Below are 26,060 nucleotides of genomic sequence, written 5' to 3'. Positions count from 1 at the left end.
TACAAAGACTTAAGGTCTGTGTGGTTCCTTCTGACAACTTGGAAGGAAGAGTTATAGCGCAGAAGTAACAAACAGTGGTAAGCCAATTTAAGTACGTTTTCGGGGGTCCGGAGATACTTGCACTTCCTGTTACAATTCAGGCCAAACTGCTGTCAATCCCTAGTTTGAGAGATTTCCCCCCAGTCTCGATTCCTACTGGGGCCACCCTCAGGTCTTCTCGGCTCCAAGCGCACACCTGGGCAGGGGCGGGCCGTGCTCCACCTAGGTGTTTGGAATGTGGGACAGTTTCGTTCTCCGAGGCAAACAACATGGTCTCTTGCTTGAGAGTTACTCGTTAAAACGTTGGCAGGTGGACCCCACTGGCCCACTCAGAATCTCCCATTACTTTTAGGAGGCTCAGGGGTGCCAGTCGGTAAGACGCCGTCATTGCCACCCAGCCGCGAGCCACACATCCTAGCCAAGCTCCCCAGGACATTCTGAGGCCCCACCCATAGCAACGCCACTCTGACGTCCGCCCGCCGGAGGCCGCCATAGGCCCGCGTCGCGGCCCAGGACGACGTGTGGCGCGTGGACTCCATCAGGTCTAGCCCTGCGGGAACCCGGTAGGCACTTCCGGGCAAGATTCTGTGCACCTGTTCCTTCCTTCTGGTTAAGTGTGTTCCCCTCTGGAAAAAGTGGACATGCCCCTCCGCAGAGAACACGATGCGTGATAGAGAGCCTAGATTAAGAACAGCACCAAAACTAATTCCAAAGCAAGAAGGCGCCGGGCATCTTTAAGCTGTTTGGAAGTTCACGTGACCCAGTAAGTGCCGGGCCCCAGTGGTCACGTGACAGCGCGCGCGCCCTCGCGCAGGGAGAGCCGGCAGGCGCTGTGCGCGCGCCTTCGCCGCTGCCTCCCATCCCCTCGACGGGAGGGTGAGGAGCGGCGGAGTGATCAGGCGTCTGGGGTCCGATGCGCGTGCGCAGCGAACAGCTGTCACCTAGTGCGGAACAAGTCTTCCAAATTTCCCAAATCTCTCTGGGCCGGAGGCCACCTTCTTCCTCCTCATCTTCCTTCTTGGGGTCGTATCTCCGTCCCCACCCGCGCGCCAGGTAACCGCTTTTCCGGAGTACGGACGAGGGAAAGGTGGGGGGAGGGGCTAGGGCGGTCTTCTCGGCACTGCCCCCCTCAGCGCAGGGCCGCTGGGGGTGGCTGGCGCCTGGGGCAGCGGGGACGCCGGGCGGTAGACCGCTCGGTCCCTGGCCTCTGCGGCTGTCATGCTGGGGAGAGAGTGGCCAGCTATGGTCGTAGCGGAGGGAGGCGGGAGCCAGTGACAGTCCGCTCCGGCCCCCTCGGGGGTTTCGGTCCCCGTGCTCGCCGTTCTCCGGGGGGTCGGAGTCCAGGTCGTGCTCATTGGGGCAGAGGAGCGCGCGGGTGGTCTAGGGGTGCCGACTCCTTTCCATTCCCCTTCCAGCCTGATCAGCGGCGGACTCCGGAGAGGCACGGCCTGCTGCGTCCTCGGTGCCATCTCTTCTTTGGGACTGTCACGACCCGGGGGGTGAAGGCGGGGGCTCGTCTCCAGAACACCTCGCAGCAGGCAGGCAGGCTCTCTCCCGGGTTCGTCCTCAGTTCCTGTGCTGCCCTTTTGGTTTTTCCCGCAAGAGGCCATTTCTTCCTGCAGTACCTGAAGTCACGATGCGGTGTAGACAGTGGGTGCTTAATAAATGAGTTGGATCGCTTCGCGTGGAATGCCAGGCATGTACAGGACGTGGCGTAGGGTGGGGATGTGGAGGAGGGAGGCAGGCCCGCGGGGGCTCCGGGTTCGAGCTTGGCTTTTTCCTCCAGGCTTACCCAGTGAAACCTGCAGGGCTTGGTTCAAATGCTTTCCGGGTAAACTCGGAGCCAGTCTTCCCCTAAGCTGCACTGTGCAGAGCTTCACGGGCTGGCTTCGGTTGTAGGCGATGCCCAGGAGTGGTTTTGCAAGGTTTCTGCTCCAGAAGAGAGGGCAAACTCTTTTTTAGCACATGGTAAATTACACCGAAAGGTGATTTATCAAACCCTGTTTCGGAAATGTAGGTTAGAAGTTGGAGTTTGTTCACTTTTATCTCGGTGAAAGTTTCTGTTAGGCTCAGTTCCACCTAGGTTCGGACCAAATTTTGCCCTATTACACCCACTTGATTTTGCAGTAATTTCATTTTTAATCCAGGGAACTTCGGCTTCACTGTTCCTATGGTAACAGTTAACTAATACTATAACTTAGAAGTGTTGTGGTTGAAAATTAGTGGCTTTAATTCCTAAAGGTCCATTTTTGCTTCTAAGCACTTGGTCCTCCTTTACGATCATTAAGTCAAATTCTGCCTTGCTTGTCTCCTCCCAACCTCCCGCCCCACCCCCGTGCTTTGTTTTGGAATGTATTATACGGCTGTTCCGGTTTTTTAGGCCCCTCTTTCTCCCAATTTAAGGCGTTATGAAAAGTTTGCACATTATCTTTACAACACTCCGCGAACTTGTAGTAAAATACAATTTTAATCGGAGACTTGTTTCGTTTAATTAGCAGATTTTAATCGGTTGCTTTTCTAAAGTTAAAAATATTTGTTTTAAAACTTTCTGTAGGTGCACAAATGCTTTTAAAAATGCCTTAGCCTTTCTATAAGAATGAAGATTTTAAGAAGCTGAACAGATACATAATTTTTAAAAAGTTAGTTAGATGTAAATTTCAAATTAAGAATGAAAATCTGGTATTTTGAGTTCTCTTCTTGACACTTTCTAAATCACCCAGAGGTAGGTTAGGTGCATAACTAACCTTGGGGTAGTCTGTGAATTCTTTTCTTTCTTTTTCTCGTTATCTTGTCATTGTCTCTTGACTGGCTTTTTCTGCCTGTTAGAATGTTAGGGCTTTGAGAACAGGTTTTGTTTTTTCCCTTTGCTGTATTTCTAGCAATTTACCATGATACCTGGGATGCTAAAAATATCCTCTCTCTTTTTAAGTAACATCTTTATTAAGATGTAATTGATATACCACAGAATCCACATATTTGAAGTATACCATCCAGTGGTTTTAGTACATGCATAGAATTGTACTATCACCACAATTAATGTGAAAACATTTTAAAATTTAAATTTTTTAAAATTTTAGGGTGAGAGAGAGCGAGAGCGAGAGTGCAAGAGCATGCAAGTGGAGGGGGGGGAGGGAGGAGGGAGAGAGAATCTTAAGCAGGCTCCATGCTCAATGCGAGGCTCAGTCCCAAGACCTTGGGATCATGACCTGAGCTGAAATCAAGAGTCAGAGGCTCAACCAACTGAGCTACCCAGAGGCATTAATGTGAGTACATTTTTATCAACTCAGAAAGAAACCCTGTTCCTATTAGCAGTTATTGTCCCTTTCTTTCTAGCTCCCATCCTTTCTAGCCCCAGGCAGTGACTTATCTGCTTTCTGTCTCAGTAGATTTGTCTATTCTGGACATTGCATATAAATATAATCATATAATATGTAGGTTTTGTGACTGGATTCTTTCACTTAGCATAGTATTTTCAAGGTTCATCTGTCATGTAGCAACTATCAGTACTTTATTCTTTTTATGGCTGACTTATATTACATTGTATGATACATTTTTGTTTATCAGTTGATGGGCATTTGGGTTGTTTCTAGTTTTTGGCTATTATAAATAATGTGCTACAAGCATTCATGAACTAGTTTTAGTATGGATGTATGTTTTCTTTAATCTTGGATATATATGTAAGTACTGGAATTGCTGGGTTCAACATTTTCTCTTGAGTGAATGGATGGATGAAGGAGTGATAGTGTTGAGATATACTGTCTCTAAGCCTTTGAGGGGCCTGTTCTGCTCCACTACCAAGCCCCTTCTAGAGAGGTCAGAAGTCTCTGTGTGGGGCTTTGTCCTGAGGATAGTGATGTGTTTTCCTTGTCTGGATGTTTTTAAGATCATCCCTTTATGTTAGCCTCATCTTTCTTAATACAGCTAATGATTATTCCCTTGATACTAATTTATTTGTTATATACTTGTTAGAGATATGGTGATTAAACAGGTATATTCTATATTGTCATTAAACTCAGTGGCTAATGCAGGTCTTTCAGTCTTTTAAAATTTGTATTTTTTGTTAATATGAATATTTAATGCTCCTCTGCCCACCTCCATTTCTAATATGAATTTCTTGGGAGTTGTGCAAGAGTTAAAGTCACTTTTTTTCCTTACTTGCTACCAGTGTAGAAGGTTGTGTGGAACCTAAAATACAAATTTAAAATACTGGATCACTGTCTTTTTATTCCCTGCACACTCCCAAAGGTTTCCATTTCCCTACTTTCATGCCCTTTGTGGGAGAAGATGCTGATCATAGAAGTGTGCACTTGCACGGTCTAACTAATCCTTTTCCCACTTAAGCAGTTGGGACTATCCCATCCTTCTTTCCCCAGGGGTCAAGTCCTCTCTACTCTCTCAGTAAGGCTTTGCCCAGCCAATCTCCTCCTTCCACCCAACTTTCTCCCCAGTTTCCTGGCTGGGTAGAGCCTGGTGCCCTGCTCACATTTGTGTTCTCTCTGCCTGGACTGCTACCCTGACCTGTGTGCCTTTATCTGGTTAATTCCATTTCATCCTTCAGGTAGCTCATCTCAGTTGTTACTTCTTCAAGTTAGTCTTCTCTCAATAGTGTACGCTAGCCATAACAGCATTCTGTAGTCTCCTTCACAGTCTGAAACAATTATATCATTAGCTGTGGATCACTGTTTACTCTCAACCTCCATGTATGCACAGAAAAAGTTCTGTACAAAATGTTGAAAGTGGTTAGTTACTTCTGGGTGATGACTTATGGGTAATTTTTCTCTTTTGTCTCTGTGTGCATTTTCTGAATTTTCTCCTATATATCGGTATGACTTTTGTGAACAGGAGAAAAAAAAGAAAAATCATCAGTAATTGCTATTTTTATTTTCATAAATTTCCTTCTACCTTTTGTTTGTTTTAATAATCTAGGTGAGATTTTACCAGAGCTTCAAATATCAAACTTTTATTACATTTTGAGTCTTTCTCATATATACGGGTAATAGGGAATGGTGAGCATATTTTGCCTTTGGTTGTCTAGGGATAGAATTTCTGGTATTGAAATTTAGCTGATTCTTTGGGAACAGAATCTAGCTCTGATACTATTAGGGTATGATAAAGTAAATAACTCATTTTCCTTTTTTTCCCTGAGAAATATCCTTGCTATACATTTGTATGTTTCATAGTACAGAGTTTTTCTTGTAGAATTGCTTGTTATTTGGGCTGTTTGTCTTATTTTTGCTGAGTGGTTTATTCTGCCTAGTAGTGGGTATATTTCTTCAATAGATATTTTAACACCATATATGTGTCATGCACTATGTTAGATGTGGAGCATACACAGCAAGTGAACACAAAAGACAAGTGATTCCCTACCATTTCCTGGAAGAGGATTATTTTGAATATGAATGTTCAGATACATTGTTGCTCTATATTTGTAGATACACAGTGGCTTCAACTACTGTGGTATTTATGAACTGTTGCTCCATAGAATCTTTTAAGATTTATTTTAGGTTTTTGGGGGGTTTGTATTACACATTATTATGGGTAAATATTTAAGGAGCAGTATAATGTATCATAAAAAACCCTTTTGATGATGACTTTTTTTTTTTTTTTTTAATATCTCTGTCAAGTTCTAGTTTTTAATTTGACATCTCTACTTGTTAACTGTAACCAGCTGAACCAGGATCTTTTCTCTCAGCTCTGCTCCTCTGGGTTTCTCATGCAACTTGCCCCATTTCACTGTTCACTTAGGAAACCTTTGAGTTATCCCAGGTATCTCAGCCCTCATCACATCACCAAACCTTGTCCCTTCTGCTTCCAAAATATGTATTAGATCAGGCCTCTAGTCTCTACTTGGCATCATCTCAGCCACTCTAGCTTCCTGCCTATTCTGTTCCACTCATGATCTTTTAAAATGCAAATTGAATGATTCTCATTGCTCTCAGGAGACTTAAAATTCCTGCATTATCTCTTCCTATCCCAAGCAACCCCCAAACCTTATCTAGATGTTTTTAGTTTTCTTATGTGCCCTTTGGCTTTTCTGTTTCACAAACTGTACAGGCCTTTGCCAAAGTGCTGTTTTCTGCCACACTTTCTTCCCACTTTGTTTTTGGTACATCTTTCCAGTCTCTGCTTGAATGTACTTCCTGAGAGAATCCTGACCTGGCTGCCCCTCAATCTAAATCTAAAGCTCTCTTAAAGATAATCCATCTTAATTCCCTAAATGTTTCCTTCCATAACACTTAAGCATACAGCAATGGACACAATAGATAAGTGATTCCCTAACATTTCTTGAAAGAGGATTATTTTGAGTGTGAATGTTTAGTTATGCTGCTGCTCTATATTTATGTGGTTATTTGATTGTTTCTAAACTGTAAGAATTGTGCAAGGGCAGGGACCCAAATATTTTTATTCACTTGTATCATACCAGCACACCGTTGTCTCATCAACTCTGTAGTATACTTACTCAAACATTTGTTGTACAAATTGATGACTTCTGCGTATATGAAAAAAATTAAGGAAATTAAAACTAGGGCACACAATAGGAAATAATTTTACCTATCCTGACCCAACACACACACACACACACACACACACACACACACCTCTGAAACAAAAATTTCAAAAAACAGTACTTTGCCCCCTGTGCTGTACTCTGATACTTTGTTTTGTTCTATATCACATATTTTTAAAACATTGTTATAGCACACCAAATTGGGCCATACTCCAGGCTACAGTCTGAACAATACAGTTCTAATGCTATACAAGGAAAATGCTTCATTTACATTAGCCCCTCCCCTCTTTTTTGTAACACAATTACTATTTTCTAATTTTTGTCTGATGGCAAGTACAGGTGCATATAGCTTTACGTACCATCGCCCCATCTTCCACCCTTGCTATTAAAGAAATCACTATTGTTAGTTCTACTTAGAAGTTCCGGCTTGATCTCAAAGGAGAGTTGCTTACAGTCAGGTTGAGAAAAATCTAAATCTGACAATACTTTATTCTCTAGGTTTCTCTGGGCCACAAATAGCCCTACTTCTCCCTACTTGGTTGAACTCATTGCAGGTGTGTGGTAAATCACTGAATTTTAAGGCTGGCCTCGTCACTTTCATTCTCTCAGTTTGTTAAAAACCAAACAAAATTCTGAAAATGATAAAGGGATCAAGGCAAATAAGTGTTTGTGAAGATATGAATTACAGAGCTGGCTTGGTAAGGATGTCCCGTTCAGTGGATTATTAGAGCTTGATCACTAGAGCTGTGTTTCTCTATTTATTCACTTTACCAGGACCTCTGCAAGGAAAGCTTGGTGCTATTTGGCCCTCATCAATGAAATATTGATCTCTCATCTATTTTGCTAAATAAATAATGTAAATAACTTAAGTATCTGTCCCATGGGCTATTTTAACTGCACACTGTGATGTGATATTTGTAACTTGGATGAATATTTAAAATGTTAGGATTATTCCAAACCTATGTTTATTAATTTTTAATTGAAAAAAATTTTTTAAATTTATTTTGAGAGAGAGAGGGAAACATACAGCATGATTGGAGGAGGGGCAGAGAGAGAGGGGAAGAGAGAGACAGAATCCTAAGCAGGCTCTGCCCTATCAGTGCAGAGACTGAGTTGGGGGTCGAACTTACAAACCGTGAGATCATGACCTGAACTGAAATCAAGAGTCAGACATTCAACCAACTGAACCATCAGCTTGCCCACAAACCTATGTTAAATGAAAAAAGGCATTGTACAGAATTGTATACATTGCATGAGCCCAGTTATATTTAAATGTGTTTATAAATGTGTGTATGTTAGAAAAAGTATGCTGAAATGCTAATTTGGTGGTGAGATTACTGGCAATTTTGATTTTCTTCCATAAAAATTTTTTAGAATGAACATTGTTCCATTTATAATCAGACTCGGTTGAAAAACAAATTTATTCAACATTAACTTAGTTATTTGCAAATAAGAAAAATAACACCTTTATTAAATGGTGGATAGAGCCCAGGTTTCTAGTGGCTGTGTTTTGGGAACCCATGTCCAAGTGGGATGTCCATTCCACCTTCATGATACATAGTCTTGAATTGCACAGCAATCCATATTTCTTCTCCTAGACTGTGTTTTTTTTTCCCCTTTCGTGTCTATATTATCAAAGTTTATCTTATTCATCTTTTTTGCTGTAATAGGATTCTATCTCTTCCTGTCCTTCTCATGCATGTTGATAATGAATGTTTCACTGATGGTTGTCCATAACATGATAATTTGGAAAGTCCTAATATCCCTTATTATATCCTGCTGTGTGGCGTGCATTAAAAGGATGGAGAGGATTTTGGATGAATTAGGGATATGCAGGTGATATCTTTTTTCTGTTAAATTTGTCTAGTTGTAGTGAGACTTAACAAACAAATTGGAAACATATAGTGATAGTTTAGTTGTGTAATCAGGATACACCAGTAAATTTTTCCAAACCTCTGTTTGAAATTGTTTATTCTTTTAGTACTCAGGCCTTAGTAGTTTATGCATTTGAAAATATATTTGATAACCATACAAAATAGATATACTAAATATTGATTTGTTTTCTAGAGAAGGAATTGGAAACTTGAATTTAGAGAGAAATACCAAAGTAAGAGCAGTTGGATAGAAAGTATCGTGTGTGTGTGCCCGTACACACCTTTTGGATACTTCATAGTTCTGTTCTCATTTTTAGTATGGCAGGTTGAGAAATCTGAACTTTCCCAGTTGATCTAGAGTATGTCAGGTATTAGTGGACTAATGTCCTCAATGTCACCTCCTAATCAGACTCACAAGAAGAATTACAACCTGGATCCAAAACATGCTTGTCTGTTCTTCATGGTTCTTTCTGGGAAGTCTTGCTTTTTGGAAATGCACATCATTTGGTGACAGGCAGATCCCAAAAGATGGATGGATGTGGGTAGTGTCGAGGAGTAATCTGAAGAATATTGTTTTAACTGCTGGTCTTCTCTGACCCTCTAGAGTACTCACCTTTCTCAGAACATTCTTTGTGCAGGTACATTTCCTGCTTTTGAAATGAGGTTAAAGAAGAAGTCAAATTCTTCACTTTGGCTCTGTCTTTATCTCCATCTTCTAAACTAGTTTTTCAGCAGACATTTGTTGAAATTCTGGTCCTAAGGATATTTGTCTCTGATTCAACATCAGTCTTGTTGCTTCTTTTCTGTTTTGTGAATCGATCAGATATTTGGAAAGATCACAGGCATCCCTTTGTGGGGAAAACTGATGGTACAGGTTTTGTTTTATTTTTTGTTTTGCAGGCTGCTTATCTCACCCATTTTGTTTTTTGTGTTTAACTCTCAAGAGGAACTATCACCTGAAATTTGGACACTTTCCTGAGAACTCTGAACATTCGGGGCAGCTTTCATTAGCAGGTGGAATTTAGACCTGAGATAGAAAAATTCATTCCTTTTTGATAATTTAACTTAGTAAAACTCATTATAGTATATACATATTAAATGCATATTATTTTAAAATGGCAATGAAAAGTATTCAACAGATGAAACACTCAGAAGATATAAATGGGTAAAAAGTACATACTCACACTTTGCTGTCAGACAACCAGTTTCCCTTTTTTAGTTAAACACTATATTTTTAGAAGTTTATTTATTTATTTTGATAGAGAAAGCACTAGTGGAAGAGAAGCAGAAAGAAAGAAGAATCCCTGGCAAGCTCTGCACCAATGTGGGGCCCCAACTCAGGAACCATGAGGTCATGACCTGACCTGAAATCATAAACTTAACCTAAGACTGAGCCACCCAGGCGTCCTGGTTAACCACTGTTAAAGATTTCTTTTAGGGCTTTCCAGAGATATTTCATACAGCCTATGTAAGATACTTTGGAAAGCATGTATATGCATACATTTCTTTTTTTACACATTTATCTATTGTAGCATTTATACTTGCTGTTCTGAATATTTTTTCATTTACCACTGTAACTTGAATGTGGTTTTTAAAATATGAGTACAGGTAGAGCTCCCTCTTTTTAAAATGATTGCACAGTATTACATTGTATGCAAATACTGTAATTTATTTCACCAGTGCAATATTGAAAGTGATTTAGGTTGATCCTGTTTCTATATAGTGATCTATTTATGTACCATCATTGCCTCAAAGATTTAATTGTGGTAGCTTTATAACATCTTTTCAGAACTTTTCAGGCTATTCTTATTTATTTTCCCTCATTTTTAATTTAAAATTAATATGTCAATCTCTAAAAACCTATTTAAAATTTTAGTGTTTATTTTTGAGAGACAGAGCATGATTGGGGGAGGGGCAGAGACAGAGGGGGAGACACAGAATCCAAAGCAGGCTCCAGGCTCTGAACTGTCAGCACAGAGCCCGATGCGGGGCTCGAACCCACGGACCGTGAGACCATGACCTGAGCTGAAGTCGGTCATCCAACCAACTGAGCCACCCAGGCGCCCTGGACAGTGTCAGACTTTTAAAAAATTTGCAATTATTGAACAAAGTATTTTCTATTCTTAAAAAAACTTAATGCTAAGATGATGCTTTCTCTGCCTTGTGATCATTGTCTATCAGGTAATTTACTGTTAAATATAGTATCCATATTACTTTAGAATATTTTTTACTTACCTCAAAAAGATTTAGCCCTGTGTCTGCATTTATACTGAGTTTTTTTTTCTTTTCTTTGACTGCATTCTCTGTACCTTTGACAAATTGAATCGTAAGATCTTACATTTTCCTGCATTGCAATGTGAGAAATTGCTTTCACAAAACATTATAAACTACTTTCTAGGTAAATAGATTTATTATTTAGAATTACTGCTACTTGTAAACTTTCTTTTCCTCTGCCATTAATGATACATTTATGTCAAAAAATCCTCTCAGATCAAAAGTATAGATAGGATGCATAGTTCATATAGCTAGAAAAGATTTTTATCCTAGTGTACAAATGATTTTCTGCACAAATTATCTTCTTTTAAACTTTTCTTAAGTTTATTTATTTTCAGAGAGGAGAGAGAGAGAGAGAGCGTGCGCACAAGCAGGGAAGGTACAGAGAGACGGAGAGATAGAATTTCAAGCAGGCTCCGTGCCATCAGTGCAGAACTTGATGTGAGGCTCAAACTCACAAACCATGAGATTGTGACCTGAGCCAAGATTGAGAGTCAGATGCTTAACTGACTGTGTCACCCAGGTGCCCCCACACAAATGGTCTTTTAATGTTAAAATCATTGTTGATGTTATAGTTGATGATTATTTAAAAGTTATTTTACCAAAAGAGCACACTTGATTATTCTCTTAATCTGTAAATTAAAAGGTATTTATAGTTATGTTGTTGGTTGTGTAGCAGAGTAGACTAACAGGAGGAAACCCAAGCAATGTTTTTTGCCATTATAAGAGCTTGAATACAAATATATAGCCCAGTCACAGACTTTTCAATTAAAATAACGTCACAAAATACAGTTAGAAGACAGCTTAAAGCTGTTAAGGTCTTAATTGGCCATGCATGTCTGTCTTACTTTTGGTACATGTAATGTACCAAAAGTATGGATTTGCCAAAATTAAAAGCTGGGAGTGATTGTTGGTATTATAGAAAGATTGTTTATATTAAATAATGATTTTAGCATGGAAGCTTATTAAAAACATTTTTTTTGGTTTAATTTAAGTATATTTCAATTTTCCAAGTATTTTCAGAAATAATATCATTTGTATTGGTTGTTTAATCAAAGTAAAAAAGGTTTTCTGTAATGCTTGGGGCATGGAAAAGACATGGTACAGTCCTATGAATTTACCCAGAAACAATTACCTGATTTTCTTGTATCCCAATTTTCTTTCCTTTGACAACCTTGTCCTGATTTTTGTGTTTAGTATTCTCTTGCTTTATCAATTGTTTTAATTAAAAAATATTTTTATTTTTATTTTTATTATTTTTAAGTAAACTCTACCCCTAATGTGCAGCTCTAAGTCACATGACCTGAAGACCAAGAGTTGCTGCTCTACTGACTGAGCTAGCCAGGTGCCCCAGTATTCCCTTGCTTTAAAAGGATTTATTTTATATGTGTTGAATTAATAACAGATAAAATTTTATTTTTTAGGTTTGTAAAAATAGACATATTGTTTGAATAGCCTAGCACTTAACTTTCTGAGGTTCATATGTATTGTTGGGAGTAGCTTTGGTTTATTGATTTTCACTGCTATATAATATTCCACTAATTGAATATACTCGTATTTATTGATCTTCTGTCAATGAACATTTTAGTTGCTTTCAATTTTTAGCTGTACAAAAATGCTACTGTGAACATTATTGTACAATGTCTATTATTTAACATACACTATAGTTTCTTTAGGCCCCAGAGCAGAGCACACTTGACATTTAGTGTTAGATAATATTCTTTGTCTTTTCCCACAGTGCCCATTGGTGGTCTTTTCTTTTCTCTAGGAACTCTTACAGCATTTATGTTTGTACCTTGAATTTGACTCAGAAGTACATACTGCCTTGTATTGTCAACTTTGCTAGGATTCCTTAGCCTTCTGGATTTTCAGTTTCTGACAAAGGGGAAGAAGGAATTCCTGGTCAGTTGTCCAATCTTTATTATTATTGCTGTTTTCCTTCTGAGTTTGGTCAAGCTAGGTCAATTATCCAGGAAGGAACTCTTTTTACTTTTGGATTCTGTACCCAGAGCCAGATGGAAGCATATTTTAGGCACCCCAGACTCCCTCTCTACCTCCTTGTCCATTTAATACTCTACAGCAAAATCTCAACAATACCTATAATTATATTTTCAAAGCTGTGTGACCTTGAGTAAGTTTGTTATCTTTTGATTGATATATTAATTGCAAACTGCTGCTCTGCCATTAAGTAATGCAAAGATTCTTCTGCTTTGGCTTGGACACACCTCTTTTGGGATTCATGAGTAGAGTCTCAGGATGACTTTGTGGTCTCTTCTGTTTTCTTTTCTGTAGTGAGTGTAGCTCTTTCAGTAGTCAATGCCTGTGTTTTGCATTTTGGAGATGGCTTTCTTATTGTAAGATAAGAAAGTTATTTTTTTCTTCCTTCTTATTGTCTCTGGGTCCTTGAAGTTAAAGAATTTTATTAGGCAATTTCTTTGATTAATCTTTGGATTTAGCTGTAGAAACAGAGCTGTCATTTGAAGAAATGAATGATTTAGGAGGGATAGGCAGTAAGATCTGAAAATCTATGTGGTTTGGAGGAAAACGATGAGACTAGTTATCTTACATGTCACGCTTTGAAGTTACAATGATTTGCAATCGGAAGCCATGTTTACTGAGAGAAAGGTTCATTAAGAATGTTACATTTGGAAGATTTATCTATTTAAGTAGAGGTTGGGGATATTGTAGAGTTAAAAGCTTAAAAATCAGGAAGGTATTGATTAAATAAGGACTTAAGCTTGGGTAAGTTACTTATCTTTGTTAATGTAAATAATTAGTTCCTTCCATCCCTCTATCCTTTGGCCCTTCCTCTCTTTCACATATAACATTGGGGCCATGAAGGTCTTAGAGGTCATGTAGTTTACTGTTTTTAGACTTCTGTATTTGAAAAAATAAGTTAGATTGACATAGGATTGCCAACTTTTAATTTTCTTTCCTTTTTTTCGGTCAATTTGCAATTTTCTAAAATAAAAAGTATCAGAGAAAACTTACTGTCCAAAAAATATCAACAAAGTAGAAAGCATTCTCTAAGAATAAAAACTGGAACTTTATGAAATATTAAAGCACTTTAATTCCTTTTTTCAGAGGATTGGTGGAACCACTGTTCACCAATTTTAGGAACACTGAATTTGCTCAATTTCCTAAATTTAAGGGTTACTAACTCTTAACACTAACGAAGATGCGGTGCTTAGGTGAAGTCACTGTGTTATTGATGGAGGCGCAGTTCGGCTCACTTCTGTGACTGTGATCTAATCCAGTGGCTCTTATTTTTTGGATTCATGTATGATATATTTTTGAGAGTGACAGGAGCTGTGGGTCCTTACCTTGGATAAAAAGCTATGGAAAAGAATAACATGAGGACTGAAAAGAGTACGGAATTACAGAAGAGACCATGAAAAACTTAGGCAAATACATTTGAATAGACAGCTTTCCAGAAAAATATAAATTCTGAAACAGATTCAAGAAGCAGTAGAAATATTATGGCAGATGGTAGCTACATTTATTGTGGTAAGCATTTCATAATGTATATATTATCATTTAATCACTATTTTATACACCTGAAGTGAATATAATATTGGGTGTCAACTCTATTTCAATAAACACACATACACATTAAAACACACACAAAAAAGAAGTAGTAGAAATATACCATTTAAGAGAATTGATTCTTTTTTGTAAAGTTTTTTTCTCTTTTTTATAAAATTTTTTCATGTTTACTTATTTTTGAAACAGAGAGAGACAGAGCATGAGCAGGGGAGGGGCAGAGAGGGAGGGAGACAAAGAATCCAAAGCAGGCTCCAGGCTCTGAGTTATCAGCACAGAGCCTGACGTGGGACTCAAACCCACAAACTATGAGATCATGACCTGAACCAAAGTCGGACGCTTAACTGACTGAGCCACCCAGGTGCCCCGAGAATTGATTCTGTATTTATATGTCTTACTGCAAAGAAAATGCCAGGTTCAGATGGTTTTGCAGGCTAGTTCTACAAAGTATTTAAATAACTTAATTCTAACCCTCACAAAGTCAAAGTTTGTCTTTTTTGGGAGCATTGACTGCCTCATTTTTTTCAGGCTAATAAATCTTAATGCTAGCATTAGACAACGACAATATGATTAAGGAAAATTACAAGCTAGCATCACTTAGGAAGATAGGATGTGAAACCTTAAATATTAGTACAGATAACTATAGTGTGATATATAATCAGGTGGGAAGCATTCTAGTAATACAGGTTAGTTCAACATTAGAATCATATATATTTTTTAAAAGTTTATTTATTTTGAGAGACAAAGCATGCGTGGAGGAGGGGCAGAGAGAGAGGGTGGAGAGAGAGAATCCCAAGCAGTTTCTCCACTGTCAGAATGGAGTCCAGTGTGGAGCTTGAACCCATTAACCGAAAGAAACCATTAACCTGAGCTGAAGTTGGACGCTTCACTGACTGAGCCACCCAGGCGCCCCAACTTTAGAATCGTATTTAATTGCAATAATAGATAAAAGAAGAAAACCCGTTGTAACAGATACAGAAAAAACATTTGATAAAATTCAACATTTATTTGTGATTTAAAAGCAAAACCAAAAACAGCAAAAAACCTCCTAGAGAAAGGAATAGAGTAGAACTTTTCTAACCTGTTAAAGGGTACTTATACATAGTAAGTATTCTAAAGGTAAAGGTTAGAAGCATTCCCAGTATATTAAGACATTCCACTGTCACTACTTCTCTTTAGCACAGTGGTGTCCTAGACAGGTCAATAAATGAGAGAAATAATAAGTTTTGTGAAGGAAAAAACAAAAAAGCACTATTCTCAAATATAGGCAAATTAGTGGAAATGAGATTATAGCTAGGGTGGCTGGATATGAGGTCAGTTTAAAATTTAATGACATTTAATATGCCAGCAACAAAACGAAAAATTCTTAGGTTAAAAAAATACCAAAATGAAGAATGTTCAATTTATTTGTTTATTTTCTTAACATTTATTCATTTTTTGAGAGACAGAGAGAGACAGAGGGTGAGCAGGGTACGGGCAGAGAGAGACACACACACAATCTGAAGCAGGCTGTAAACTCTGGGTTGTCAGCATAGAGCCTGACACAGGGCTTGAACCCAGGAAATGTGAGATGATGACCTGAACTGAAGTTGGATGCTTAACTGACAAAGCCACCCAGGCATCCTGAAAAATGTTCAGTTTAAAACAAATATATGTTCTTTTTAAATGTTAAAACAAAATGACTGAATGCTTAAAAAATTAAAGACAAAAAAGGGCTCTGGAAATATCCCACATTAAAGAATACTAAAGAGACATGACAGCTACATGCATTTTCTAATCCTAGATGGAATTCCCTAATAGAGGGGAAAAAATGGTATCAAGTATCTTATTTGGTCACTTGACAACATTGGAAGACAGAAATTGGATACAAGTATTATATCTATGCAAGAGAAGACCCCTATTCTTAGGAAATGTACTCTAAAGTTTTTAGGTGTAAAGGACCAGGATGTATGCAACTTAGTTTCAAATGCTTCAGGGAAAAAATTGTGTGTAGGTGACCTATTAATGGAAGGAGAGAGATGAGAACACAAGTTGATAAAGCAGCAAATAGGGTAAAATATTATTAGATGAATCTGGGTAAAGTGTATGCAGGTTTTTCTTTTTTTCTATTCCAGCATTTTTTCTGTAAGTTTGAAGTTCTTTCTAAACAAAAAGTTAAAAAAAAGAAGTAGCAATAGCAACAAATATAAGAAGAAACCCACAAAGCTTTGTGTTTTTCTTTAATTCACGTTAGACTGCTTCATTGACTTTTCTTCTAAAGCATGAGTGGAGGCTTGGCAGTATGGAGAAAATAAGGGAAATGGCTATCATTAGCCATGTGGAAAGACTTTTGACAGTTTTTGACCTTTCATTATTATAAACAGAATGGTTCTTTCCCAAGATATAGTGTAGTTTTTATTTTGGTTAAAGATCTGTATTATATAAAAAAAGATACATACATCTATTATTTTATTTCTACTTAAAACTTGGACAATAATTAGCCTATCTTTTGTTGTAGGGCAAAACCATTTCTTTGAGAAAAGGTTGGAGTCCTGCATTTCCTCTTTTTCATAGACCATACCCACAGTACAACGTCTACCACTTTCAGTTTCTGTTTTTTTAAAGTAGAGTGAGAGTGAAACACTTGAAGTAATATGAGCTGGAATCCTAGATTTTACAAATCCTTCTACACCCTAACCTTTTGCTGTTGAAATTCTTACACTTCATTTGATATCCGTCTTCTCTTTTGTTAAAAATCATCTCATCTTTACTGGATCATTCCAGTGCTCGCTTCGGCAGCACATATACTAAAATTTACTGGATCATTCCAAAAGATTCTACTTATATCTTATAGAAACAATAACTTTGTTGTATTTGCACTTACTCTATTTACATAATATTTAATCATGTCAGATAATTGGCACAACTGGCATAAACTGGATTGGAAATAAATACTTGATTGCTAAGGATGCAATTCAACTAGTACTTAGACATAATAAACATACTCAAGTCTGCTGTATGATGTTTTTCAGAGATAATATATAGTGTGTATCCTTGATCTGGTAAATTTGTTAAGTAGAAGGTTATTGAGAGCTTCTACTATAGTAGGCCACCAAGAGTAAATAGTTGTAGGTGGCTGGCTAGTTTGTTTAGTGGCTCAGTTAATAATTAGTAGTCAATATTACAGAATGAATTTTGAGTCATTCAAGTTAATTTCATTAAGATATACCAGTGAACTGATTGTTAGAAAGGATTACTAGTAAAAGGCAAACAGATATGAAGAAAACATTGATTTGATTTACATCTGCTATTTTTTCTTTTTCTTTTTTTTAAAGTAGGCTCCATGCCCAGTGTGGAACCCAATGTGGGGCTTGAATGCACGACCCTGAGATCAAGACTTGAGCTGAGATCAACAGTTGGACACCCCTACATCTGGTATTTGTATACCAGGTTTCTTTTCCATTCATCATTGTTATCAGCTTGTATTTGATAATTTTATCAGTCGTGATTCAGTGACAGATTATGGTTACTGCCCTGGTTAACTTAAGAAGAAAGGGATTTGATATTGGAGCTATTGAAATTTAGAGAGTGGGCACTGGGCTGGGTCTCCAGGGACCCATTCCCTGGATGTATCCTAGAACACTACTGCTGGAGGTACTGCCAAGGGAGCTGCCGTTTCTGCCACAAATAGAAAACTGAAGAATCAGGGTCTGGGATCATAGCACCATAGCTGAAATCTGGGGAGAAGGAGGTTGCTGCTGCATTTGTTTGTTCCACAAACATGCTGTCTTAGTTGTCATCTAGAGGTCAGTAATAGTGCCAGGACTGTTCTTAAGAGCCAAATTACCTGTGCTAGTTCTGTTCCAGCAAGAAGAAAACCTTGTGGTCTCCAGTTTGTTCCACACTCTGCCCAGTTTTGAATTCAAGTCTCTTCATATTGGAAGAATTTAAAGCATATCTGGAATGCCTGTTGCAATGTAGAATTCAGCTCTTCAGACTATCCAGTCTCTTGCAGGTGCAAACTCTTGGAGTGTTTATCCTAGGACTTCCATTATGCCTATGATGTCTGAGGCTTGGTTTCTTCCCTTCCTTCTTCCCCCCTCAAATCCCTTTCTGGGGATGTGCATTCTCTCTATTCTACTTCTTTCTGCTAATGTCCTCCCTTTGGTCATTCTTTGTTTATGCAAAAGGAAGAACAGTGGCTGCCCCGGCCCTTCATGGCTTTGTCTGTTCCCCAATTCTGAGTTCCGGGGGAGTAATGGAGCTAGTGTAAGTCAATTGCAGTATGCAGTATTGGCTGTCTGGGCTCACTGCTATGAGTAGGAGAAATTCTTGAGAGGAAGGAGGGAAGACAGCTTCCATGGGCTGAAGGGTGGGAGAGTTTTTCTGAATGGTCTTATTCAAAGGGCTAAGGCATAATTAATTCTCATGATTTTTGGTAGTTATGTTACGTAAAGTCACTGAGAATATTGAATTACTGAATTCTGAGGGGAAATACTGGGTTTGATTTCTGTGGGGCTTTGATCACACATTTTTGTCAACTGAGCTATATATCACCTTACTCTTTGTGTATTTCTGTTTTTTTAAATGTTTATTTATTTATTTTTGAGAGAGGAGGGAGAACATGAGCTGGGGAGGGGCAGAGGGAGGGAGAGAATCCCAAGCAAGCTTCTCACTGCCAGCACAGAGCCCGAAGCGGGGCTGAAACCCACAGACTGTGAGATCATGACCTGAGCAGAAATCAACTGAGCCACCCAGGCACCCTTGTATATTTCTGTTTTAAAGACACACCTTATTTAATATTTAATTGTTGATTCATTAACATTGAACTCATGCCAGCAGCACTATAACTTATGCCTGAAGTTTGTCATAGGACACGTTATAGTTTTCTTGCACTTAGGAACTTATGCTTGGGGGCTGTTTTAAACAGCTAAATCATCAATAAACAAAAAATGCAAATACCACTGGCACTAAAGAGAGTGCAAAAATATATTTGTTTACAGTTTTGAGGTTTGAAACAGGAGGAGGGATTGCCTTGTTTGACCTCTGCTGAGGGATGTGCATATTGGCTGATTCAAATATTTCAGTACTGTGAATGTTTATGAATGACCATGCAGGTGCCACAAGTATTGGTTTGGGGGTTACAAATAAATTTTAGCAAGTAGGTGAATTTGCAAATGCAGAAACCAGGAATAATGAGGGGTGACTGCATATATGGAGCGAGGGTGAGAAGAGCATTAAAAATGACACTATTGGTGGGGAGTGTTGCTCAGGAAAGGCTTTGTAATGCAGTCTATATGTGAGATAACCCTGGCCTATGGTATTACTGCCACCCGTGTACATGTTCCCTCTTGGACTTCTAAGCTTTTTGAGGATTGGTCTGGTCAGTGCTGGCTGAGAAAGGCAAACAGGACTATGGATGGATTGAATGTACTAGGATTGGGACTGTAGGGTAGAGAAGCAGATTTTGGAGAAAAGATTTTTGGAGAATAGATTCCCTATTAACTTTTGGATTAAAATTTGTCTCTGTCGAGTTTGAGAATCATCTCCAGATGGCTCTGCCGAGTAGGTATTTAGATTTGCTGGACTTGGATTCAGGGGAGAGAGGTCCTTGTTGCATATTTCTGAGGTATTGGTAAGGACAGTTGGATGAAATTTCCCATAGTGTCTGTCTATGACTGATGGAAAGGAAAGACAACCACAGAAAGAACCTTGTGGTATACCAGTAGTGAAAGATTTGGCTCTGGAGGAGTGCAAAGAAGAGTTCAGGGTAGAGGGTGGAGTTAATCATGAGAGAGTGAATGGAGGATGGTATATGTCCTCATCTGCAGAAGCTGTACAATGGGAGGACTTACCCAGTTTTAAAGGCTGCAAAGAGACTGGGAAGAGGACTAAAGACAGCATGTAGCCTATAGCAATTAGAAAGTCACGGGCAGCCTTTTCCAGAGTGATTTCAATGCACTGCTGGATGGAGATGTCAGATTGCAGCGAGACTGATGATTGAATAGATGGAATGGACAACATGAATGTAGGCTATTCTCTATTGGGGTGAATGTAGGTTATTCTCCTCATAGGAGGGATAAGAATCCAGTTCTGGGGTTGCCTGAATGGCTCAGTCTGTAGAGTATGCAACTCAATCTCAGGGTCATGAGTTGAAGCCCCATACTAGGCATGGTACCTCCTTTAAAAAAAGTCCAATTCTTTCTGGCCTTTAGGTATGATCTTACCTTGACCTGGCTGCCTCTTAAGTGAAGTCACAATCTGAAATAAATATACAAGGTGATTTACTTCAACACCCATCGTAATAGTAATTTTTAATAAAATGCCATTCTGTTTGGTTGAGATTACCAGTGTGATGTCAATTTAGTTTAAGTGCCAGAAAGCCAAGTAACTGTCATTGGCTACAGTAATCTTTTGTTTAGTCTAGTGCTTCAACCTAAGGATTTGGGTACAGACTAATTAATCAACATTGTTGTGGCCATTGTACTGTTAGAGATGAATGGAAACTTTATTCTAAGGGAAAAAGATAATAGGATTTCTAACAATTAGGTGGTTGTTGTGTTGTATAGGCTATGACTGAATAGAATCTGTCTCCCCCCAACCCTCATCTCCCATTTTCTAACAGTTGCCTATTTAGTAGACGTTGACTGTTGATAAAAGAACTCTTTCTGCCATTCAACATTACAAGTTTAAAATAATAGATAAGGCAGTTAGAAAAAGTCTGAGTTTTGAATCTAAAAGGTTCAATGTTCTAATTTTTAAATGAGGACATTCTCATGTTTATAAGAGTATAGATATGTATATACATACCTATAAAACATATTAAAGCCCCTTTATTCTAGTTGTGTTACTGCTCTTTTACAATATTCTTTTTTAATTTTGAGTAAGCTCTATGCCCAGCATGTAGCTTGAAATCATGACCCTGAGATCAAGGGTTGCTTATTGACTGAGCTAGCCAGGCATCCATTGTGTTATTCTTCTTTTAATCTTATTTTTTTCTCCTTTGTTACACTATTCTACTGTTTTCCTGTGCAGATATCTGGTGGCCAGTTGTTGATGCACATAGTTTTTATTCTTTTTATTCTATAACAGTCTTACTTTTCATTGGAATAGCCATATAAGTGATGGTGTATTCTTCTCAGTGCATCTTATCAGGAGGCACATGATATCTAATTTTCTTAGTACTGATTTAGTTTTGAAGTCTTTGATAGCTTTCTTTCTTTCTGGAACAACATGTTCTAGTCACATCTTATACACGTCTTGTCCCAGATCTGGAATTAGCTTTTTCTTCAAATATCCCTGGTTCTCTTTATTGAAATATAATATTTAGAGACCATAATTTGTGTGCAGTAATTTTTGTTACTGTTTTGTCATTGTTTCTAAGTCTTTTTCAGTGGGCAATATTAGAAGATAAACATTTTAAGAGAAAAAAAATCTTGAGTTCATATTGCTATTTCAAATTCTAATGAAAGATTAAATTTTTATGTAATCAGAGGTTTTATACTGGCATTTTTTTGATCCTGAGGTCAAGACCTGAGCTGAGATCAACAGTCAGACACTTAACCACTGAGTCACCCTGGCACCCCTATAATGAAACTCTTGAATCCTAATGACATTAGCATTATTACTTACTTGCTGTATCTTATAGTATACCTGTAAAAGTTAAAAGAGATCCAACGCTAATATTATTACTAACAATCTGGCAAAGAAATGTAATTTATATATATTTTAAAAAATCATCCTATATCCTAAAATATATCCTGTTAGAATTTATGGGCTAAATACTGTAATTCAGAGTTATTTAAGCAATTTCCTTGTTTGCCTATGTCACTGACTTATTATACAGCTAATTTGTTTTTCAGGTTTTATGCCTGGCTTTTTTTTTTTCTTTTTGATTTTGTTTTTAATTTTGTATATCATTTACATGATTGCTGAGTTAAAACTGCATAAAGGGCTATACTCACAAAAGTTTTGCTTCCTTACCTGTCTCTTCTTTTCCCTATAGGTAACCATTTTTATGGGTCTGATCTTGTTTCCTATACAAAAAGTAGAGTATTATAAACTGTGTTCTGCACGTTGCTTTTTTAATTTAACAGTGCAATTTGGAAATCACCCCAGATCTGTACTTAGAGATCTTTCTCATTCTTTTTATGTTGCCTGAACTCTATTGTAGGAAGTACCACACTGATTCAACCAGACTCCTATTGGTGGACACTTATGGAAGTGTAAGAGATAAAGGAAGGAAAACCAATAAATGACTTATGTAATTAATATCTGACTCAATGCATTTGAAAAATTGATGCAAGACTGAAGTGGACATATAAGTTAGATATTATTATCGTAAGATTTAGTGCTGGGAAGACTTTTGGGTTTGCAACTACAATCACTTACACTGTGGGCATTTCATGGAAGGAAAATTGCTTCTCCTGACCCACTGAAGTCTAGACCTGGCTGTAGTCTGACCCAGGAAAGGAATGTTATGTGGGGTGGGGCCAAGAGTGAATACCTGATAATTTTGCTGGTCAACACCAGCATACTTAATTCTGAGGAGATGACATCCTGAGTGCTCCAGTATTTGTTAATCTTGCCAGATCTTTGGTGCACGAGAGAAGAAGCCCTGCTCTGTTGGCCCAGGAGGATGACTTCTGCCTGTTCCCATCTACCAAGGGTATAAGATTGCTGTGGTCAGGATTGTGAGTTGGCCAGTATAACTGTTGGAAAGAATCTACGTGTTTATTTGGATCACTTCTCTTCAGGAACCCTCTCCTGGGACCCATTGTAACTTCTGTGCAATAAAAGAAACTTTTACACAGATTAATTTGCTGCCTTGACTCTTCTGTCCCAGAACTATCTCCCTGAGTCCAGCTCCCATTCTTACTTCTGGTCTCTGTAGGCTGGTAGAGCAAGGTGGACTGTTGATTTGAATGGGACCAAGAAGGTTAAAGAAAAGCAGCTTGGGTCTCCTGGAGAGGATTGAGGTGTGGCTTAGGCAAAAAACGATTAATAGACTGAGGATTTTCTTTGCTATCTTGCCCTCTAATTTAGGGCTCCAGGCATATGATGTCTTGGGATGACAGAAGAGGGGAGAATTTAAAGCCCAGTGTCCCTGTTGTGGTTCAGTTCCTAGATAGACATTGCTAATGGCTAATATGGCATTTTCATGGTGGTGTGCCACTTTTCTACCCAACTGAGAAAGATTAAGAAGTCAGATGAAAGGTCAGAGTATTATAGGCTTTACTATTGGTGAAGCTGGGGTTGGAGAATGTGGCAGTCTACTATGTTCCCATCTGTCTGATCCCTGATGCCTGCGTTAGCTTGCTAGGGCCACCATAACAAATTAACCATAGACTTGGGTGGCTTAAAACAAGAGAAATTTATTCTCTCACAGTTCTGTAGGCTAGAAGGCCAAAATCAAAGTGTCGGTAGGGGCATGCTTTCTCTAAAGGATCTGGGGAAGAATGTGTTCTGTGCCTTTGCCTTAGCTTTTTGTATTTGCTGACATTTCTTGGTTGCAGCAGCATGACTATAGTGTGCCTCCCTCTTCACATAGTATTCTTCCCTCTTTGACCCTTCTTCTAAGGACACCAGTCATACTGGGTTAGGGTCCATCCTCATCAAGCATGACCTCATCTTAACTTGATTATATCTGCAAAACCCCTGTTTTCAAATAAAGTCACATTCACAGATATTAGGGGTTAGTTTTTAACACATCTTTTGGGAGGACATAATTGAGCTCATTACAATGCCGGACTGAGGCACTCTGCAAGTAGAAGCTTACTTGGCTCACTGTGAGACCAAACTGGGTGAGCTTCAGTGTTGCAATAGAAATGCCAGACTTCCAGGGTGCCTGGGTAGCTCAATTGATTAAGCATTTGACTCTTGATTTCAGCTCAGGTCATGATCTCAGGGTCATGAGATTGAGCCCTATGTTGGGCTCCTAGCTGAACATGGAGCCTGCTTGGGGTTCTCTCTCTCTCCCTCTCTCTCTGCCCCTCCCCAGCTTGCATACTCACAAACTAACTTTCTCTCTCTCTCAAAATAAAGAAATAAACTTTTTTTTTTTTTTTAAAGAGAAATGTGAGATTTCCAGCTGCCTCTGGTGGACTTGCCACTTGGGAACTGAAATAGAGTAGGTAGTCACACCTGTTCTTTCTGGGCCTTGACTGCTTAGTTTCTTTTAAAATCTCACTGTAGGGAGGGAGGAGTGAGGATTGGAAAGGATGCCTCCAGTGTTCTGGCAAGTGCATGTCAGGAACCGTGGGGGAGTGTTCTCTTCTAATATCAGCACAGCTGGTAATCATGCCTTAGTTCATTTTCTTCTTAGCTTAATAAATTATCTGCTTAAATGGTGAGTGCTTTATCTCCCAGGGTTGTACTTTATAGTAGATCCTTAAGTGTTCCCTTCGGAGACAGCAGTGTGGACCAGTTCTCTGGGTAGGCATTATCTAAGAAAATAATACCCCTAAGATGAGAACTATCCATTTTTATGTTTTTCACAGAAGTTGCTTAAATAAGAGAACACAAGTTGGAAATACAGGTGCACACAAGAAAGCAATATGGGATATAGATTTACATTTAGCAGGAAGGCTTCAGCCCCAGTTTCTTTTTGTTATTGCCAAATAAAGATACAAGATTAAAATAAGAAGAAGAGATGTTTGTCCTTCATGATAAGGTAAAACTTTTCAGAAAAGAAGCTTGGGAGAGTTATAGGTGTATGAATTAGTGTTAGACTTTTCTTCACTTAATAAAAAAGATCTTTAGCTCATTAAGAAAAAATTCTTAGGGTATTTACCAGAAATAATAGCTATTTGGTTTAAGTGGTCTATAAAAACATTGAATCCTAGCTCTGTAGAAGCATAACAACAAAGTTGTCATCACAGGTATTGCTGTCACTCACTTTGGGGACTCAGTCTTTAAAGAGGTGTATGATTATTGCATCACCTTCAGCTGAAAATCATAGGTATATTCTTCCCAAAATATAACAGTCTTTTTTCTGACTAGGAAATATTATTGCAAGAGCATTTTAAACCTACTTTTCTACATGATTCAGAGAAATAAAGGCAAAAGAGAAAGAAGGGCAGCTGGGAATTTGATTGTAGCAGCATGATTAAATTTAGAAGTGATAAATGTGGATTAAAAAATCCTCAAGGAGCAGAAAACTTATAAGCTACCTTTTAAGGGTAAAGAACGCAAGAAGGAAACCCCAAAATGAAATGAAAATGGTTATTAATGTGCCAAAATGATCAATATCACTAGTATTTAAAAAAAATAAAAGGAAACTTGGAGCACCTGGGTGGCTCATTGGGTTAAGATCTGACTCCTGATCTCTGCTCAGGTCATGATCTAATGGTTTTTGGGATTGAGCCCTGAGTCAGCACATAGCCTGCTTGGAATTTTCTCTTTCCCTCTTTTTGCCCCTTCTCTGCGCTCGCTCTCTCTCTCTCTCAATAAACTTAAAAATAAAAGAAACTTAATAGTAGACTTTTTTGGCCTGTCATTTTGGCAAAGATTAGGGTGGTGGGAACAACATTAAATTTTCATATACTTTAGTGTATTTCAAATTTTATAATGATCATATATTACCTTTATAAATTGAAAAAAGTCTGCAATGTAAGCTAACCAGGTCTTTCGTATATGTACCTGATTTTTAGGTAGAACTATTTTTGTGTAGTCAGGGAGTAGTGACAGGTGGAGGCAAAGTATGTTTCACAGGCCAATTAGCAAACTGGGCAGGGGTTTAATTTGATTGCTACTAATTCGCTGCATATCTTAACACTCTCCTGGCTTCAGTTTCTTGTCAGAACCATTGTTCTGTATTTTAGGCCAAAAATCTTGACTTGTAT

The 26,060-nt window shown here is 38.5% G+C and overlaps 1 protein-coding gene across 6 annotated transcripts in view; it reads left to right on the top strand.

Moving 5' to 3' along the window:
* Nucleotides 1-872: 872 nt before the first annotated feature.
* Nucleotides 873-26,060, top strand: part of KDM4C (lysine demethylase 4C) — a 426,956-nt gene continuing 401,768 nt past the window's right edge. For 2 of the 6 annotated variants that reach the window (XM_077774812.1, XM_077774789.1), the window contains exons 1-3: nucleotides 1,002-1,092; nucleotides 1,455-1,735; nucleotides 17,556-17,652. The gene's annotated coding sequence lies outside the window, so the exon portion shown is untranslated. Of the gene's footprint in view, nucleotides 1,093-1,454; nucleotides 1,736-17,552; nucleotides 17,653-18,073; nucleotides 18,233-26,060 lie in introns of all 6 variants that reach the window. The other 4 variants (XM_077774806.1, XM_077774795.1, XM_077774810.1 and 1 more) reach the window with 4 other exon arrangements.

The sequence above is a fragment of the Crocuta crocuta genome, unplaced genomic scaffold (assembly GCF_008692635.1).
Source record: "Crocuta crocuta isolate KB4526 unplaced genomic scaffold, BGI_CrCroc_1.0 scaffold251, whole genome shotgun sequence".
Classification (NCBI taxonomy): Eukaryota; Metazoa; Chordata; class Mammalia; order Carnivora; family Hyaenidae; genus Crocuta; species Crocuta crocuta.
Note: the sequence above shows the minus strand (reverse complement) of the source record. Positions and strands in the feature narration are given on the sequence as shown.